The sequence below is a fragment of the Mustela putorius genome, unplaced genomic scaffold (assembly GCF_011764305.1).
Source record: "Mustela putorius furo isolate JIRA1106 unplaced genomic scaffold, ASM1176430v1.1 tig00000460_pilon_pilon_pilon, whole genome shotgun sequence".
Classification (NCBI taxonomy): Eukaryota; Metazoa; Chordata; class Mammalia; order Carnivora; family Mustelidae; genus Mustela; species Mustela putorius.
In genome coordinates this window covers 3477064-3498374 of record NW_025421389.1, presented here as the reverse complement: position 1 = coordinate 3498374, position 21311 = coordinate 3477064, and the positions used below count along the sequence as shown (strand labels likewise).

Sequence of the window (21311 nt, the reverse complement as noted above, 5' to 3'; positions counted from 1 at the left end):
CCTCATGAATAGATGGTTGAATTGGTAGATGGAATATTTTACAATCTAAAATAACATTTTCCATTCTTAAACATAAATGACAATTATATTACTCTTAATATTGTATAATAATGTCTTGGAATTTTTGACTGAGAAGGTAATTTAAACAAACGATTATTTGTCAGAACTAGAGAACAATATTTCGGAAAGGTCAAAGACAATTCATAGTATTATACAAGATATTGTTTATTTTTATGTCTTCAATTTTTTAGTTAACATATAATGTATTATTTGTCTCAGGGGTACAGGTCTGTGAATCATTAGTCTTACACAATTCACAGCACTCACCATAACACATACCCTCCCCAATGTCCATCACCCAGCCACCCCATCCTTCCACACCCCTCCCCTCCAGCAACCCTTGTTTATTTCCTGAGATTAAGATGGTTTGTCTCCCTCTCTGGTTTCCTCTTGTTTCATTTTTCCCTCCCTTCCCTTATGATCCTCTGTCTTGTTTATCAAATTCTTCATATCAGTGAGATCACAGGATAATTCTTTCTCTGATTGCGTACGTCCCCAATGTTAATATTTTTGTAAAACTGAGCAAATAGCTCAAATATTTTCTTCAGACATGCTTCTGAAGGTAAGGACATTAACTGTCAATAACTCTGACAGACTTTGAACTTTATTTTAATTGATATTATGTCATTATTGTGCCAGTCTTATGTTTTGTTTTTTATTTTGTTTTGTTTTATTGGCTATGAGTGAAAAGAATATGAATGGAATGGAAAAGAGTGATTCATGTTAGTTTTTACATTTAACTTTCTCAATCCATAAGTGGTATTGCAGAAAAAATTGTTAGCTACATATTTCTGTAAATATTTCTAACTTATACTTAGAAGAAAATAGCCAGTAGATCAATGAAAATATTAATGTCTTATCTCATCCTTTTATATTTTAAGCTAAATTGCTTTCCACAATTGGAAATATTTTTAGTTACCTCACTGATCATAATTGAGATATCAATAAACATTTGCTATGCATATGTGGGGAAATGTAATCTACAACCAAGTATAATCTACTTCTTCAACTGGCATGAATTTAAGAACAGTGAAAAGAAGGGGAAAATTGGCTGGCCAGGAGGAAGCCTACATCACACTGAGAGAACTTTTCACATGCTGCAGTTAGTTTTGGTTTTGTTTACTTTTCTCTTTAAGGAAGTCAGATAATTAAGCAAATGAATATTGTTTCTCCTGAAAGCAATTGTACCACTGGCTACTGCTCAGCTGCCCCACTGTGTGGTTCATAAGACCACAGACATCTGGGGTGCCTGTGTGGCCCAGTGGGTTAAAGCCTTTGCCTTCTCGTCAGGTCATGATCCTGGGTCCTGGGATCCAGCCCTGCATGGGGGAGGAGGGTCTCTCCTCAGCAGGGAGCCTGCTTCTTTTTCCCTCTCTGCCTGCCTTTTCTGCCTACTTGTGATCTCTGTCTGTCAAAAAAATAAATAAAATCTTAAAAAAAAAAAAAAAAAAAGACCACAGACTTTTGCTAGCTGGGCTGAGCACTGAATCTGCTTTCCAGCACTTACTCTAGATCATAGGCTACTTTCTTAACGTCTTCCTCTGTAGAATTCATTGTAATGTATAATTCCCACTAGTTCATGGAAAGGTGTCTTGAGTACCACGTGGGATGTGTTCATAGTATTTATCATATGTCTAGCACATAAACTCAGAAAGTGGTATATAGTGATATTTTTTAAAAATTAGGACAGAGAGCCACAAGTTTAAAAAAAAAAAAAAGTAAAAAGTAGTTTCTGCTGAGTCTGTGTGGAAATAATGCTGATAAAAGTTTCTGAAATCTGCAGTATCTAAGTCGCTAGTGGTGTCAGGTTTCATCTGTGTTTATCTGTCCTGTCCAATTTCAAATTTCTTAACACCCCCTAAAAGCTACCAATGTGTACTTGTGGTCTGCTGACATATTTCATTAGTACCAAGGAAAATTGAATTTTATAATGACAGGGCAGAAGAGCTTTCAAACAAGGTTTTTTTTTTTTTTTTTTTTTTTTTTTTTTTTTTTAAGCTTTCTGCTTATGAAGGCTTCCTTGGTCTTCCATTTAGCCAGGGCCCTGCTTTTTCTCACTGGTTTATCAGAAATAATCATCACCAGCACTTTCTGTAAGTATTTTCTCAAAAATTCCAACAAAAGTATTGATTCAGGGAAGAAGTATGTTTCTTTAAGTGTGTTAGGGTTTTTAAATCATTTTTCTTTGTTGTCTTAAATGCATACTGTCACTTATTAGATACAAGTCATCACTAGACTGCATTGTTGGTTAGAATTTGAAAAATTCCAAGTTGTACAGTAATAATTCACCCTGCTTTTGATCATCTTCCCCCATGTCATTAGAAATTTTCTCTTAATTAAAGAAAATCAGCTCATCTATCTTTTACAACAAAACACATAGGAGAGGCAGTATATAAGAAAAAAAAAAAAAAGCAGAAAGTAGACAAGAATAGGAGTCAGGAGATTTAACTCTAATCTCAGAGGTCTCACCAGTCAGCTCTGTCATCATAGAAAAGACTTAATTTTGTAGATCTAAGTTTGCTTACTTCTAAAAGAGAGGGTTGGAAGAAATCATATCAAAGTTCCTTTCTGCTTTATGATTCTAAATACCATCATACTTGGGTGCAGTGTATAATGTATCCTACTTATTTAACAGAAAATAACTGATGTGGAACTTGTGAAATTTCTTTATAAGAAATGATTAAGGTAGCCTGCTTTTGAATAGACTGCTCAGTATGAGGTTCATTACCAGGGAGTATGACAGAATGCTACCCTTCAAAGGAATAAAAAGGAAGATGAGAATTTTATGACTATTCTAGAAAGTCTTGATGGCAAATGCTGAAATAAATTCATATTTTACTGACATTATTTATAAAGTCAGTAGGCAATATGGACATACTTAATAGTCCTGAGATGATTTTAATAAGTAGATAGATTGAAGTCCAAAATGTAAACACAGATACTGTACCGTGTAAAGCTGTACAGAGTTGTACACTTGTATGGCATCATACAGTTTTAAGCAACTAAGTAAGACTTGGCTATGTGAAAAATGCCATATCTATACATTGGTAAAGTAAAACTGTCCCCATTAAAAATAATAAAGATCACTAAAGGATAAACATAAAAATTAACTTATTCTAAATGGTTGATTACAAATGCAAATATAGGGGTGCCTGGGTGGCTCAGTTGGTTAAACCAATGCCTTCGGCTCAGGTCAAAATCCTGGTGTCCCAGGATAGAGTCCTGCATCTGGCTCCCTGCTCTGTGGGGAGTCTGCTTCTCCCTCTAACTCTTCCCCTTCATGTTCTCTCTCCATTCTCTCTCTTTCAAATAAATAAATAAATAAAATCTTTTTAAAAAACGCAAATATAAAATACCTTGCATTTAGATTTCTTTTTTTTAATGCTGTAAAATCCACAGAAAGGAATTTGCCTGTCATTTAGAAGCAGATAACTTGGTTTTGGTAAGTTCAAAAGGCAAAATATACAAGCAGAACTATTTTCCACTTGAGCATGCCACTGTTGATTGAGTGGACCTGAATTCAGGAACAAAATTTCCAGTGGGTTTGAAACACTAGATTTTTATTCACTGTGGGGTCAGGCTGAGAAGTTCAATTAAAGATAGATATGTCCATTGGTAAGTGGTCTATTTAAATGATTGCATGTCCTTTGGGTTTCATGTAACTTGACTATTTTCTGCCATAAAGAAATTCAGAGTCAATGAGAATAAAGTTCCTTTTGTATTATTAAAAAAAGGAAACACTTTCCAGGTTAATTTCCAAAGGGTATTAAAAATCCATATTAATGAAAATATGGAAAGAATTTTATTCCATGAACCTTTCAACTCTATTTAAAAACATCTATAATACCATGGCATCTAATTATCACTCCTACACCTTTCCCCCCTCTAGGAGTTCAAAGCAATTTACATAGTTATCGCACTTTGACAGAGAAAATCATTTAACAGGATAAAAGAAACTGAGGCATGTAAAAGTTAAGAAATTTGGCCATTATTATACAATTGGTGATGAAATAATGAAATTTATTACTTGATGTAGGAATGAGATATTGAGATTCAATCATATTCTTCCACTCAAATTCTGTGTGATCTTGGAAAATTAATAATGTCTCTGAGCCTCATTAATTCTGTAAAACACTGCATAATCTTCCCTGTTCAGGACTACAGAGTTCAGGGCACTGAAATAATACATATTACAGGGTTTGCTAAGTTATAAAATGCTGCATTTATAAAATATTTCGTTTTTAACTCTTATACTGCAGCCTTTAAAGAAGGATCAATTATTCATCTAATACCTGGATCAAGAAGTTTGAACAACTCATGTTTATTGTATAGTTCAATTTAAATGTACATGTACTGAGACCATTTCTTCATTACACTCCTAATGCACAACTGACACCCTGGCTTTAAATATAATGTAGCTGGATCTTCAGGATGAAGTTGAATAAAGAACAAGTGTTGCCTGGAGCAGAGGGGAAGACTGCAGTCTGTGAACTAAGCACAATCACTGAGGAGGACTAGAGTCGGGATTAGAGGAAAATCAATCATCAGATGTCAGAGGTAAGTATAAAGGCATAAATAGGGGTCAGAGGGAGAAGTTAGGAATTGAGGGTACTAATAATAGATCTGGAAAGCTGCAAAACAAGCCAATACAATGGGGTTCCAATGCAGACGCTGAACAATTTATAGACTAGGAGATTTTGTATGGATGTTGGCTGCAAGGCACAGGGATAGCTCAGCTCAGTTAAAGGTAGAAGATAGGCTAAGGAGCACCTGGGTGGCTCAGCTGGTTAAGCACTGGACTCTTGATTTCCCCTCAGGACACAATCTCAGGGTGGTGAGATTAAGCTCTGCCTCCAGCTCCACACAGAGCCTGCTTAAGATTCTCTGTCTCCTCTCCCTCTGCCCCTTGCCTGTCACAACTTCCCACCCTCCATGCGCACACTCTCTCCCCGCCAAAAAAAAGATTAAAAAAAAAAAAAAAGATAGGCTAGACAGTAACAGCCATGCATATTAAAAACAGAGAAGGGTATCAAAATTTCTTAGCTGTATTTCACTGAAAGATAATATGGAGTCTTTCATTCTTTATAATTTAGTCAGGGTGATACATTACTAATATCCAACCTGAAGGAATGGAAGGGAGTAACATTAATCGAAATCACATAAGAAATATGTTACTCTTTGTGATTTATTTTTCTGAGGTGAAAAATCACTTTACAAATATTGTATATTTGTTTATAGAAATATACAAAAGTCTTTGTATAATATGCCTGTTAAATATAGAGCTAAAATAATATTTTTTAATATTTCTCTGAAACATGAGAAAGTTGCTTCATTGATTCATTCAATCATTCATTCAACAGGTGTGTACTGAGTATGTACTCTGGAAAGATAGGTCTGAGTTCACAGGTTTTTAGTGAGGTGACTTGGAATGAGTTATTACAAATGTGTTGAGTATTAGATACAGTGTTTTGATAATGTTTAAAATAATGTGAGCAATGAGAGAAATACATATATCTGAGGAAGCTGAGGCTTGGATAGAGCTATGTTATAAGAATATAGTTCAGCTGGAACATACACACATTAACCACATTTTATAATTTTTAATTCATTATTGCTATGGAAAAATGTATGACTTTTCCATTATTCAGAAATAATCAGAAGAAAATCAATTGTTTAATTGCACTTTTCTCCATTCAAATTTAGAAAGTTCTCTGATAATCAACTTTTAGTAGATGAATAAACCTAGATTCAAGCAAGTATATAAACCAAATAAAATCAAACCAGATATGGAAAGAAAAATAATTCTTTTATTTGTGATTTGCCATAGTATTGTTATTCTGAGCCTCATGTGCATAATATGAGATAAATAAATGAATAATTAGGAAATATTCTAATTCTATCATCCTTGGTTGTAAAAACCAGGATTCCCAGTATGGAAGAAAGAAAGAAAGTATTGTTGTTCTGAAAAGGATATGTAAAAAGCACTATAATCCTGGATTCAGATTGTAAGTATTAGTATGTATCTACTCAAGAAATATTTTATTCTTAATAATATTATAGCAATGAGTACTTCTAGTTAGTTACCTGTGTTCTTGATATACCATTTCCAGTTAAAAAAAAAAATAAGAGGTTCTAAGAGAAATGATCAACTCTAAATCTGGGGCTTGTCACACCAGATGGTCATCACTAGGATCAAACTGAAAGATACTAGGAGCCATTTTGAAGGGACTTCCAGTAGCTAAAAGAGGAAAATCCAAATTTCAGAAAAGATAATAATGGAAATTGACTGAACTCTACCAATGCTTTTAAATTCATGATTTCTTTTGTTATCAAAAAAACTGTTTATCTGAATGAAAGAGAATCAAATTGTTAACACAGAAACTGGTAAATAAAGACAAAGAATCAAGCATTTGTCCTGCTTTTTCTGTATGAATTCTATGACTAGGTAACCTAACAGCAGATAAGGAGGAAGTGTCTATTCATTAAAGCATTCCAACTAACAACTGAAATATACATGTCAGATTTAGAATATTTTCATTTTACAAATACAGTGTATTAATGGATATAGACACTATCTATCAGTAGCTATCAACATCACAAAAAGAAGGACTACCAAACATTGTCTCCCTTCCAAGGAGAGTGTACTCCCATCTTGAAAAGGATCAAACTTGGATCAAGCCTCTGGATTCAGCTGGCAATTTGTGAGATAAAAAAACCATGTTGAAGAATACTGTGAACACTCAATCAGAAATTTCCAATCTGTAGGAAACTCTAAGGTCAAATGACCTAGATTTCTCAAAAGAGTTGTAAGGAAAGGAAAGGGGTAAAGGGAGAATTAAAAAGACATATATTTTTTAAAGCTGTGCAAAAGCAAACTATAGGGATTATCACATGGGTGATAAATCTAAATTAACTCAATGAACTAACAATTAAAATTCATGGTAATGGCTCTTTATGTGTAGAGAGAGGTTTGAAATTGCAATGAGGCACAGTTTCTGGAATCACTGCCAAGGTTCTAGTTCCTGTCCTGGGTGATAGTTACAAAGATATTTGCTTTATAATAATGCATTGTTATAAAGTTTTTTGTTGTCTTTTGGGCTTGTATTATAGTTTATAGATTTAATCACAAAATAAAACATCAAATTGACATAGCTTATTATGAAAATATACTATTAAGCAGGGCTACCTTGTTTATTAATATATCATTTATTACATGTAGTGATGCTCATTTTTTAAATTTTTATGACAGTATTTAATCTCAATTATGCAATAATTTTTAAATGGGAAAGTGTTAAGAAAAGAGCCATATGATAGACATAAATCTTTAAGTTGGATATTTTGAGAAACTCGTACACGTTACTACATAAAATGTACTGATAATAGTTTACAGATTCCATCTTCAGAGAACTGAGGGGTAAGATTTTTTTTTTCTATAAGGTATCTTCATACATGATATATTTTACTTATACTTATTTAGCAAAATCAGCTGTCCTTAGGGCATGAAGCTAGAAATTTCCTTTCAAATAGGTGTTTAAAATTTTAATTTTAATATTACAGGACATGGTTATTTTTGTTTTACATATTTTCCTTAAAAGTTGTAAAATCACAATAATAAATTTATATATAAATTTATTATATTTATATATAAATAAATAATAAATTTATAAATCAAATACATACTATAGTAATTTTATTGGAAATATAAAATAACTCAAATGGATGAATTTAGTCACCATATTTGCATATTTGTTATCAAGAAATAAAAGTTAAGTTTTAAGTTATGTTTTCATTCCATAGTGCATTTGGATATCAACAAGTTTTGCTGGTAAATACTAAAATCAGTTGCTATAAAGATGAGTGCAGACTTCACATATAATAAAATACTTTGGGGTATTTCAAAACTACTAAAACTTTTGTGGCTGTGTAGATGACAGGGTATTGAGAAGTAAAAGCAGACAGTACTCATGAGTATATCCTTTAAAATTTGTTTTATCTTACTTTATTGTGTGTAACCATAGTTTCAATTTTATTTTCCTCTAAGTACTATGAATCATTAGTTAGTTAACTGAATCATTCTTTAGTTAACTGAATCATTCTTTAGTTAACTGTGATTCAGTTAACTAAAGATAACAATTTGTTATCTTTCATAGCAACATCATATTTATATTTAAATATACAATGAATATCATTTATTCATTATGGCCACATCAGAAATGTATCGATTACAATACTGTATGAACCAAACAAACTAGTAATTTCAACCACTGTGTTTAGTGAGAAGTAAACATCAAGTATTTAGATATAAACCTCTTAATGAGAAAAACACCTTCAGCTGGATTTTTTTCTGGGCACTAATGTTGTTGTTTCTACATTTGTGGACAAATTCAAAGCTATCCAGAAAAGGGAAAAGGGCAATGAATCTACAAAATCCTTTGTCATGTTTCCTTTCCCTTCAACTTTGTGTCTATGTCCTTCTGTTTTTTCCTAGACTATAAATGTGTATAAAACATGTTTCTTCGTGCCTGACATCAAGCCTGTAGCTATAAGAGAGACACTTCTAGATTTATTATTAGCAAAATCTAAATTCCAGCTTTTAACACCAGGCTGGTGATCAGCTTTGGAAGAAGAAAATCTTCTGTTTTTCTAAATTAATAACAATTAAGACCAACAATTATTTGTAATTTAAGCAATCCAGATCCAGGCTGGCTAATGATAAGATATGCTGGATAATGATTATATTAAACACAGTCTATATTTTAATTAATTTCATTAAGGAATTGTAGAGCTCTGATATTTAAAATCCTCTACTAATTATGAATTCAGTAGGTTGACAATATTCTATAAAAAGAAAAACATTCTCTTTTGTATCCATATTTCCTTCAAAAACTTGATCTTGTTGTTTAAGTTTACAGAGTATATTTCCCTTAGTTCTGTTCTCATGGGTTTAACCTTAATGGAATATAATTATTAAATCTCTTGGTAGTCTTTTAAATTAAATAATTTTAAGATTGCTTTGATCTTATTATTAGTAAATTTCTACTTACAAAGAAATTAGACATTAAACTCTGTTCCTATGTTTTAAAGGCAATCCAGGCTGGTTCTAACTACAATCAGGTCAGTCCTGGAAGAGAGAATGCATTTGGCGATAAAGAACCTAAATAATTATTGCAAATATACTCATTCCCAATTATATGTTCTTGCTGTGAAGAACATATAATGTTTTAAGAAACTTTATTTTAAAGATTGAGAAACTGGATAAAAACTTGTCAAATATAATATAGTTATTGAATTTCTTTTAAAGGTATATAAGGTGAACACATAAGTTACTCCTCTTTCCATTATAATAAGGAGGGAATATATGAGGAGAGTTTTCATTGCGTTTTATTTTTTCCCCTGAAGGCAGCTTTCAATTTGTCCATAATTATGAAGAAAATCTGGGGGAAAATCCCATCTGAAATGTAAGTTCAATTTTCTAGCCCAAATATCTATGTTTAAATTCCTCATGGTGTAATGTTTACTTCTGATTAAACTTAGTGATAGAAATTTTTAGTTTGGTTTGCTTACACAGTAATACTATATTTCTGATTCTGCCATTATGTATAAATTTTACTCTTTTTTAAAAGATTTATTTATTTTTAGAGAGAGAAAGAGAAAGCAGCACATGCATAGTGGGAGAGAAAGACCAAGACCAGAGCCCTACTCAGGGCTAGATAATGACCCTGAGCCAAAACCAAGAGCTGGACACTTAACCAACTGCCCCACCCAGGTGCCCCTAAATATTATTCTTTGATAAGGTCAGCTATATTTTATCATGTCTAATTAAGATTTAAAACATACAAATTAGGTTAATAATAACCAAACATGACTTCCTCTAATAGAGGAGTTTCTGAACTATTATTCAGATTTCATTGTTATTGTCAAATATATACTGAAGGTCTCTGGCTGGAGGTGAAGGGTAAGGAATGGAAGGGTGAGGTGATCGTGGTAGTTTTGAATCCATTGGTTTTTCCTGGGACATGGTTACTTACCTCTTATGGCTGAAGCACAAGTCTGAAAGTTAAATGATTACGCTTTTTGCTCTCAATTGAAGAAAAAAAAAATCCCACCTCTCTACTTCTAGCTACATTTGTGCAATCAAATTTATTTAGAGAGCAATTAAACATTTTCCTCCTTCTAAATATAGGCACAGCTCATATCCCCAATCACAAAGCCATTTATTATGCTATTCCCAGTTTCACGACAAAATCCTGTATTAGTGTATCTACCAGTGAGAGTGGCGCCTTCCAATTAGGTGGCATGGCAGGGGGCAAGGATAAATCAGCATTTCCATTTCTCGATAACATCCTGAAGCTAACAGTGCTGCTCAATACTGTGCATCAGCCAGGAGGCTAAAATTGCTCTAAACTTTCTGGAAAATTTTAATTGTGACATTTTAAAATAGCTCCCTAAGGGAGTAGTTACCCTTTTCTAATCATCTTTACCACATAGATCTGATTTAATACCTGGAATACAGAAGCAAACTGAACAGAGATAAAGTCTATGAAAATCAGCCTGCCATAGTCTACACTACATTCTGCTCTATCAGGTCAGTTGACTACATATTTACCAATTCCTCACATTTTGCCTTGTCAGAAAGTTGTTGCTAAAAAAAAAATAAAAATAAAATAAAATAAAAAAAGAAGAAGAAGAAGAAAAAGAAAGCTGCTGCTGATTGTGCTGTTTCCTAGTACAGTTTAAAGAAATGAGTAGATTTCAGCCATGTATTTACAATGATATGAGGAAGGAAGTAAGATAGCCATTTTGGCAGATAGAAAGGAGATTTAGGGGGTAGATAGTTGAAGAGATCAATTTTATGCTTCCTAGAGTTCTTAACAAACTGAGGGTTGCCGGGGGGAGGGGGTTTGGGAGAAGGGGGTGGGATTATGGACATTGGGGAGGGTATGTGATTTGGTGAGTGCTGTGAAGTGTGTAAACCTGGTGATTCACAGACCTGTACCCCTGGGGATAAAAATATATGTTTATAAAAAATAAAAAATTAAAAAAAAAAAAAAAAAAAAAAGAATTAAAGTGTTATACCAATTTCATAGGAAATAAAACTCAGGATCTTTTACATGTAAGATATGTTAAAAGTTTTGAGTTTAATTATATTTATATAATATCAATTTATATAATAGTAAGTCAAGATCTGGAGAAGAAAAAGGCAAGGCTTTTCAGTAAATTCAGGATTGAAATCATCACTGGATTTTGATAAATCACCATTTCTCAGAGTTTCAGTTCCCTCTCAGTAATGTCTATGAAACTGTGTCTCACTGAATTCATAGGTCCAGATATGCAAAAGCATGTAAAAATACTATTTTATAGACATTTCAAGGCCTAAACCTAACAAAAAGCATGGAGAAAATTAACCTCTTAAATTTCTCCGGAGCTTATTTTTTATGAGATAAAAGAAGTTTTCTATTTATCTATTGACCTGTTGGTCTATTGGTCTATTATCTATTTATCTATTTATCTATTTTCTATTTACTAATCTATTGCATAGAGAAATAGAACAATAGTACTCAATAAGAGGATATGGTAGGTTGATTATTGGTCACTTATTCTCTGAAAGTCCCATGTCATTTGGTGTTGAAATAACTGCAAATGTGTGTTTTAATCTATTCTTTCCCCATCGTCCTTTGTTTTGCTCAGACTAATGTCTCTAAAGCATATTTTTTTCAATTCTCTCACTTATTTAAAAACTTACAGGTGCCCCTCTTGTTTATCCATTCAAGCACATACTCAAGAGATTAGAGAACAGTCAAAATCTCCCTCATTTTTCCTGTCAATATTTATCTCCCTACCTCCTCAGCACAAACCTTCACATGCACCACTACAGTTGTTCTTCCCTACCCCACACTATATTGCTTGCCACCTCCTGCGATGAAGTCTCCACAGCCTCCCTTTATGCCTCCTTACTGCTTTTCTGCAACTACATACTAATTGCACTTTTCAAAGCTGTGCCTTGACTTGGAATCATTTGCTTTAAATCCTGTTTCATTTTGTGACTATTCTACGAACTGGAGCACAGACTTTGAAATTAGAGACCTAAGTTTAAATCCCATTTCCATACTTATTAGCTGGGAGAACCTGGGCAAGTGTAAGCCTGTTTATCTTTATCAAAATAAGATTGCGCTTCTTACCTTTAAAAGTTGTTTTGAAAGTTTAGACAATCATTATATTAAAAAAAAAAAAAAGCCTGGCACAATAAATTTTTAACAAATGTTGAGTTTAGCTATGATTATAATTGTTATAATTACATATTTTCTTACATGATGATTTGTTCTCTGTTTTAGGTACATTTCTTGTGTGTTTTAGGTACATCTCTTGTGTTATCACCCCTGGTACATCTTGGGTGATTTCCTCCTTCTCAGTGTGATAAGCGGAATAACATTCTCCCAACTTTGTCCATGTCTGAATTTTGGAATTTGTGAATATGTTAGGTTACATGAAAAAAGGGAATTAAAGTTGTACCTGTAATTAAAGCTGCTAATCAACTGATTTATATAAGCAGAGTTCCCTGGATTATCCAGGGGAGCCCAATGTAATCAAAAGTGTTCTTAAAAATAGAGGGAGGCGGAAAAAGACAATCAGATGTGATGATGGAATCAGAGTGATATTATGCTGCTGGCTTTGAAGATGAAGAAAAGGAGTCACAAGACAAAAAACTTGGGCATCCTCTAGAACTGGGACAAACAAGGTAACTGATTGTTCTGGGCTTCCAGAAAGGAATGCACCCTGCTCACCATTGATTTTACCTCACTGAGACCCATGTTGAACTATCCTACAGAACTATAAGATAATAAAAGTATACCGCTTAAGCCATGAAATTTGTGGTCATTTATCACAACAGCAAAAGAAAACTAATACACCAGTTCTTGGCCATAGCAACCAGCATGGTACTGGCACATAACAGGTGCTCAATAAAAGCATGTTTATCTAAAACACCACCCTTATGCTTCCTCCTTGTCATGCCTAAATAAATAAATAAATAAATATTAAAAGTAAAAAGCCTTAAGAATGAGAAAGAGACCACAAGAGAATGTTTTTTTTCTACAGCTCTTGGATCTAGAAAACAGTGATCCTGACTGCAAAAAGTAATATATTTGTTGTCCTTTTTTTGAAGAGAAAATTTGTTGAAAAGACACAAGCTTTACAATCACCTAGATCAGTGTTGCAATCCAGATATTTCTAAATATCTGTATGACCCTTGGAAATTGCAGCCTTATTCGATGTATTCTTCGTGGCAATTACCTCAAGTAGTTTCCACTCACTAAAATTATAAAAGTCCCCAAATATCTGCACAACCCCTGGTGACCTATAAATCACAGTTCCCCAAGCAAATATATTCTTTTATACAAATTATAGAGGAAGTTATAATGGGGGTTGATAAATACTGCACAACAGTGTGCATCTTGGGGAGGTGTCCACGGGGGAGAGGAGCCCAAAGAGCTGAAATACAACCTGGATCCACACAAACAGAATCCAGCAGGTTCCAGGTCCCTGCGAGACTTCCTCAACAAAAGGCCACAGCAGTAAAAGCCCAGCTCTGATTCATGGAACAGCAAAAACTTAACTCATGTTAGCACTAGTTCCTGAATCTTAGCTCTGATAGTGATGTCAGTGGCTAGGAGGCATAAGATGTATGCAACAGCACCAACTGTCCAAGAAACTTAACTTCACCAGGGACAGTAGGCACCCCGAAGATTTTAGTTTCTAAAATTTGGGGAAGTTTGGGGAAGATTTTAAACAGACCACAAAAAAGAACTTCCGTTTCTTTGAGCCCCAGTTTTCTCAGCAGCAAAGTATAATAAACATAGTTTCCTTGCAGGATCATACTGAGAATTAAAATTATTTATCTTAAGCACCTAATACTATACCAAGTATAACATAGGCAATCATTAAAAGATAACCTTTTATTTTAAATGAAGCAAATACTAAGGACAAGGAACTAGAACTTCTGTACCCATATCTGCCAAGGAAATTGTTAAGCTGTGTCCTTTCCTAAATTTTTTGAGTGTGCAAAGAAAAGACAGCTTACTGGCTTTCTATACTCAGAAGTTTAGAGCAAGAGCACCCCTGACAAGCTACTTGGAAACCACCTAAATAGTCTATAAAATCTCATTATTTCTTATTACAAATTACATCCTCAGAACATTCCAGAAGCTAGAGTACCATTCCTCATATATTCCTGGATGCTGCTAACATGTGAAATTAATAAACTATGGCATTATAATATAAAACCAGCAGTATTCTCAAGAAGGAATATTGTATTTTAAAATATGTATAAATAGGAATAGTAATAGTTAGCACTATGCTGTGATGCAGGGAAGGAGAAAAAAAAAAACTTGAATCCATATGGCTATTGTCTTAAATCATCAAAAAGTAATTAAAACAAGTGAAACCAAAGCAGGCTACAACTACACATAAGCCCAGATTTAATGAGTTGTGGAAAATGCAATAAACTAAACAAATTACACATTACTATTAATTAATGGGCTGTAAAAGACTTCTAGGTGGCTTAGGCAAATAATTTTTATTTTATATTTTAGAAAGAAAGTTTTTGGCAATTATGAGATAAGTATAATTTGTCTTAGCTATTTTTATCTAAAAATTATAATATTTTTACTTCATTGTTAATGATTATTTAGATTACCTAAAATAGATGTATTCTTAATTTCTTATATGAAGTTATATTTGTAAATTATTTCTAAATTATTTTGTATCAGAGTCTATTCATGTTGATATATAAATACTATGTTTATATACTTATACATCATAAATATTTTCTCCATAAATATTTTTCCTGATAAAATGAAATAATTTTATTAAAGGTTATGTTATTATAATTTTCATAGTATGTATATCCATACATAATATGTATATATGTAGAAACAAAGGAAGAGGGAGAGAGAAAATCCCAAGCAGGCTCCACACCCAATGCAGGGCCAAAAGTGGGGCTTGAGTTCTCCGTCCTAGGATCATGACCTGAGCTAAAATCAAGAGTCAGAAGCTCAATGATCTGAACCACCCTTCAGATGCCCCAGTATCTTTTGTTAAAACTGGGTATTTAAGAATACCTGGTATTCTTTTGTTTATCCAATACACTTCTATTATGTTCCATTGAGAGTTCTTCATTCTTAAGGATTCACGATTTTGTCCTGATCTTTCAGGCATTTATATTCTTACAGTGAAGATGTATAGATTATATGAAAACTGCAACAACACAGCTACAGCAACAACATATGCTACAGGGGAAAAGATACACAGAAGGTGTTAAAACGTAAAGTTGACATGTGATGCAAATCATGGATAAATAAAAGTTCTCAAGACAGAGATGGAAGACACCTACTATAATACCTGGCACAAAGTAAGTATTTTGTTAATGTTGTTATACAGATCAAGGCAGAAGCAACCGAATCCTCTTCCTGTAACTGATACTCATTTTTTAAATTAATGCATGTTTATTATATGTCAGTGACTGTATTTTTTTCAAGGATTCACAAATATGATCATGATATTTGAAGCATTTATGTCTCTCAGTGGAGGCAAACAGTAATTGTGGTACATGATTCTGCTTTAAGAAAAGAGTATACATTTTCATGTGTTTATACATGAATTATTATCTTATAAACATAGAAAAGAATCTATTGTCTTTTTTTTTATTTTTTATTTTTTATAAACATATATTTTTATCCCCAGAGGTACAGGTCTGTGAATCACCAGGTTTACACACTTCACAGCACTCACCAAAGCACAAACCCTCCCCAATGTCCATAATCCCACCCCCTCTTCCTACCCCCCTCCCCCCAGCAACCCTCAGTTTGTTTTGTGAGATTAAGAGTCACTTATGGTTTGTCTCCCTCCCAATTCCATCTTGTTTCATTGATTCTTCTTCTACCCACTTAAGCCCCCCTGTTGCATCACCACTTCCTCATATCAGGGAGATCATATGATAGTTGTCTTTCTCTGCTTGACTTATTTCGCTAAGCATGATACGCTCTAGTTCCATCCATGTTGTCGCCAATGGCAAGATTTCATTTCTTTTGATGGCTGCATAGTATTTACCCTAAAGATACAAACGTAGTGATCCAAAGGGGCACATGCACCTGAATGTTTATAGCAGCAATGTCCACAATAGCCAAACTATGGAAAGAACCTAGATGTCCATCAACAGATGAATGGATTAAGATGTGGTATATATACACAATGGAATTCTATTGTCTTTTTCATTAGTTTGCTAATATATTGAAGTGGTGTCTGATTCCTGAAAACTTGGAGGCAAAGAGTTTCATATGTCACACATTAAAACAAAATAACTACTAAATTTTAAAATTAATTAGGGAGCTTAGGTTTTTTGTTTGTTTGTTTGTTTTTTGAAGAAAAGGACATCAGAGCTGAGATGTGATGAAGAGAAGGAAGGAGATTTGGATCCTGGGAATGGGAATTTCTGTTGTAAGTATTCAATAAATATCTAATAGAAATATTTCCTTGTCTGGTAAAGGAAACAAAACAATATATAAGTAACTATAGAGTCCTGAATTTTGATAATATTAAATTAAAAATACTAACATTTTGGGATGCCTTGGTGGCTCAGTCAGTTAAGCGTCTGCCTTCGGCTCAGGTCATGATCCCAGGGTGCTGGGATCAAGTCCCACATCGGGCTCCTTGCTGAGCAGGGTGCCTGCTTCTGTCTCTGCTTGCTGTTCTCCCTGCTTGTGCTTGCTCTCTTGATCTCTCTTTCTATGACAAATAAATAAATAAAATCTTTAAAACAAATACTAACATTTTATACTATTCTATAGATTATACAATTAAAAATATGTTCAAGGTACATTTAAGGCACTTGAAATATATTAGTAAGCAAAACAAAAATCCCTGATCTCATGGATGTTAAGAAGCAGGCTTACTTATCTTTCACCATGTATTTCTTATATCAGTCTTATTAGATGATATTATTATAATCCCTATTTTACTGATGAAAAAGCAGGTTTGTTTTTTTTTTTAAGATTTTGTTTATTTATTTGACAAAGAGAGAGACAGCAAGAGAGTGAATACAAGCAAGGGGAGTGGGAGAAGAAGCAGGCTTCCTGCCAAGCAGGGTGCCTGATGAGGGGCTTGATCCCAAGACCCGGGGATCATGACCTGAGCTGAAGGCAAACACTTAAAGGCAGAGCCACCCAGGTGCTCGAGAAAGCCGTTTTTAACTTGTCCTAAATTTTCCTAATAGGAGACTGTATTTGAACCCAGGTTATGGGGGCTTTCAGTCACATAAGCAGAGTTAAAAAAAAAAAAAAAACTGATTATAGAGCCATCTCAATGTTCTGAGAAAAATTGAGAATAAGTTTGGAAAACAGGGCATGTGGTTTATAACTTGAAGATGTGAGATATCAAGAGCCACAGAAATAAGGAGACATACCACGTCAGTAGATCTGTATGAGGCAGAGAGAAGGGATATTACAAATTATCTGTAATAAATAATAAATGGGCATCAGAAGCAAGAGATGGTATCTGGAAAGTTGGTTGAGTCCAGATGTGCAGTTCTTTAATTTGTATTAGTACTCAATGGAACATGATTGTTTTTAAGCAGAAGGAAGTCTTGATAAGAACTGAGGTATAGGAAAACAAGGAGAGAAGATCAAACCATTCTATCACAATAGTCAGGTAGAAGGTACATTAAGGATTTCAACTAGGGTGATTGTGCTTTGGTAAGGAAAAAATGGATATATGAAAATTATTTGGAAATTTGTTGGGTATGGTGGAGGAATAAGAGATAATGAAGACAGGCAATCAGTGATGTTCCCGTTTTCTAATCTGATATTATTGGTACAAGCTACAAAAGAGAAATTCAAAAGCCTGCGGTTTTTTGTGGCAAGAAGATAATTGAAAGTGTGGTGCTAAGAAGATATTCAACGGGCAGGATGGCACTAGCTATTAGAAATACAATCTGAAACAAAGATATGGATTTAGGAGATATGAATTTATCCTACATAAATATAGTAGTTGAAAATGAGACAGTGTTTGAGGTTATTTATAGAAGTGGGGGGCAGGGAGCAAAAGAGAGAGAGGGAGAGAGAGAGAAAGTTGCCCAAAACTTGAGAAGCCTATACACAGTAAAAAACAGGATTAAGAACAGAAACAAGACAGATACTAAATATGATATGGAGTATCAGGGAGGAAAGATATTAAAAGAATGTGATACATTAAAGTAAATTCTCCCAAACTGATGAATCTTATATAGGAGAAATACTGCTGATCTAGAAAAGAAGTTCTTTTAAGTTATCTGAACATCACAGAAAACGTCAGGAGGTAAGGTCGTCATACAGTGGATAAATCAAATTAAAGCCAACATTTCTACTATAGTTCTCTGCCAAGGGAGTGGTGGTTTTGGGTGGTTAGAGATTCTTATAAGCTTCAAATGGGATAAAGGTAATTTTTTTTGTAAATGTTTTTCATTTACATGTGAATATGATTCAAGGAAAGGACTTTTCAATGCTGACAATAAAAGCCTATTTCGTGATTAACTGCTTAATTTGAATATGGTCTGGAGACTTCAATATTGTTAAAAATTAATTGAGTGTAGAATGAGGAGGAGATGAAGCTAGAAGTACACCCATGCATTTTACTGTTGAAGAGTAAAAAGAACTTTGTTAATTTTTCAATAGAATACAGTGTTTACTATTGCGGTCTTCTTAACTTACTATTTAACTCCACTATCCATCCACTGCCTAACTTTTAAAGAAACAAATGTGGTTTTTTTTTTTGCAATTTTTTACCATATGCCTGAAATCTCAAATACTAACTTCTACTTCAATCCTCTAATGGAAATACTCTCCTTATATTCAACACTGCTCTTTATTGACAAATATAGTTTCCTTATCCTTATTACCCATAAATAAATCAATTGACTTTGATGTGGTTGGCAAATCCTTGCACTGGAAAATCTCTCCTCCATTGTTTTCTGATTTCTACTACTCAGTTTCTGTACCTCCCAGTATATAACTTCTCTCATTGATTTAGTCCTTCTAAATAAAGGAAAAAATATCTATGTTATCATATGTCTCTCATTGTATTAGGCTCGTCTTTGATGGACTAAAAAAGCAACTAACCTATTCCCTACTTTACCTTTCATTAACAGAGAAGTCATAAATAGGATAAACATATATCTCAAACACAGCAAGCTAAGCTAACTCTCAATTTCCTTTCTTATGCTAATGGTGATTTCTAATTTCTATTAGAGTTTTAGAGTCAATATTTTATAATAAAATAGTACAAGTTTATAGCCTAGAATAAGTATTCAGTTCTTTTAGTGTAAGCAAAGATACTTCTTAAACACACACACACACACCTGCACATCAATCTTTAGAATTTATCATCATTAAGGTAAATTGAATCACCAGGTTATATGCCTTTATTATGCAATTGAGAAAAGTCAGCTCACTTATTAAATGAGGTCTTAGGAGGTGGAAATTTCTCTAACAAGCTATTCTGTTTGTGGGAGAGTGGAATGTCTGGTCAGCTGCTTTTCTCTAAGATCCTTTTAAAGCGAATCATTTGAAACATCTGTTGGGCCTTGTGCTTTTTCCTATTATTGCCATTTACTAGTGGTTCACCATTTGAAAAGTTATATATGATTAATGATTAATCTACAATTATTTTCTAAATTAAATAGTGAGATTCATTTTAAAGAAAGAGGTGATTATGAAAGTTAAATTTAAATACAGGGTTGTGTTAACATGTACACTTTTTTTGTTGTTGTTCTTCTTCTTTCTCCACTCTGTGCAAGGTTATACATTTTAGGAATGAGATAAGCTATATAATTTATGAATGAAGAAAAGCAATTCTGTTTTATAGTCTTATAGGGAGATGATAATTTGTCTCTATGGCAGAGGCCGGGGGGGGGGGGAAATAACATCTGTTAAAGCAAAGATGAAGGATATCATTTTGTGGCAGAAGAATGTCAGTGGACCCTAGGCAAGGACAACTATTTCTAATTCAAAAGACAGTGTAAAATGTATGTATTGAAATATTTTATTTTCCTTAGATAGTGATGCTGAAATGTATTTGACAACATCCAAGAAAATCTCATATTCAAAATGACACAGAAGTGCCTGCCAGAGTTGTGAAGGTAAACAAGATTATGTTGACAGTTAATTTTTATGTTTTATATATAAATAGTCATTTAGCTTTATCCATATTTATGATGCCATCCAGATTATGTTAGGGAGAAAATGAACTAACTGTAATTAGATTAATAGTCACAGATTTTATATGACTAGTATTTCCAAAACATAAAAACTCAAATCGTAAAATTTGGACTACAGTTAAAGCTTGCTTCCATTAGTTTTGAGAGTAGAAAAACACTACTAACTATTCAACTGATTTGAGTTTAGGCCCACCAGAGTAACAGCAGCTATAAACTTGAGGTGCTAGAAAGTAGTGTGAACTATAGGAGGCTATCCAGGCTCTGCCACCCCTACTGCTGCAACTGCTGCTGCTGCCTACACTTATAACCATGCCATCCTACACCATTGCCTCCTTCCCTGTTGAAGGAGGCTGAGAGGCCATGTGCAAACTGCTGGCTGACCAGGCCCAGAGCTGGAAGGAGGTGGTGGTGACCAAGGAGCCCTTGCTGTAGGGGCAACTTTCAAAGTTCCAGGATGGAGCTCTTACCCTGTACCAGTGGACTGTACCAACCTGACAGGGACTCTGCCCTGCACTATTCAGAAAGGACCAGTGGGATGTGGCCCTGGTGGACAGGTGAATGATGGCATCACGGATCTCTGAAGCAAATACCTCAATCTCATCTACAACAGCTATGAAGCAGGCAAGGAGGAGTATGTGAAGAGACCCCCCCAATCCCCCCAGGTGACACCCTACTGTCCAAGAATTAGCCTTTCTTTGTGGACTACAACCTGCTGGACTCGCTGCTGATTTACCAGGTTCTGGCCCCCAGCTGCCTGCCCTCCTTACCCCTACTCTCGGCCTAGTGGCACACTTCGCGACCTCGCCCAAGCTCAAGGCCTTAATGTTCTCCCTGGAATAGCTGCCCCTTTCCATCTGCAGCAAGGGGAAAGCAGTAAGAGATTGTGGTAACCTCAACAGGAGACAGAAGGTGGGGACGTCTGCCTTCCTTTCCCCAGGACCAATAACATTTCTAATAGAGAGGGAAAACCAATAAAGTAGACTATCTGGATACCCTTAATTCTTAAGGT

General features: G+C 34.2%; 1 protein-coding gene and 1 pseudogene across 2 annotated transcripts in view; one reads left to right on the top strand and one right to left on the bottom strand.

Annotated features, from left to right (window-relative positions):
* CNTN5 (contactin 5) overlaps positions 1–21311 on the bottom strand; it is a 1359165-nt gene that overhangs the window by 480695 nt on the left and 857159 nt on the right. The window lies entirely within an intron of this gene.
* Positions 20612–21086, top strand: LOC123392168 (annotated as a pseudogene).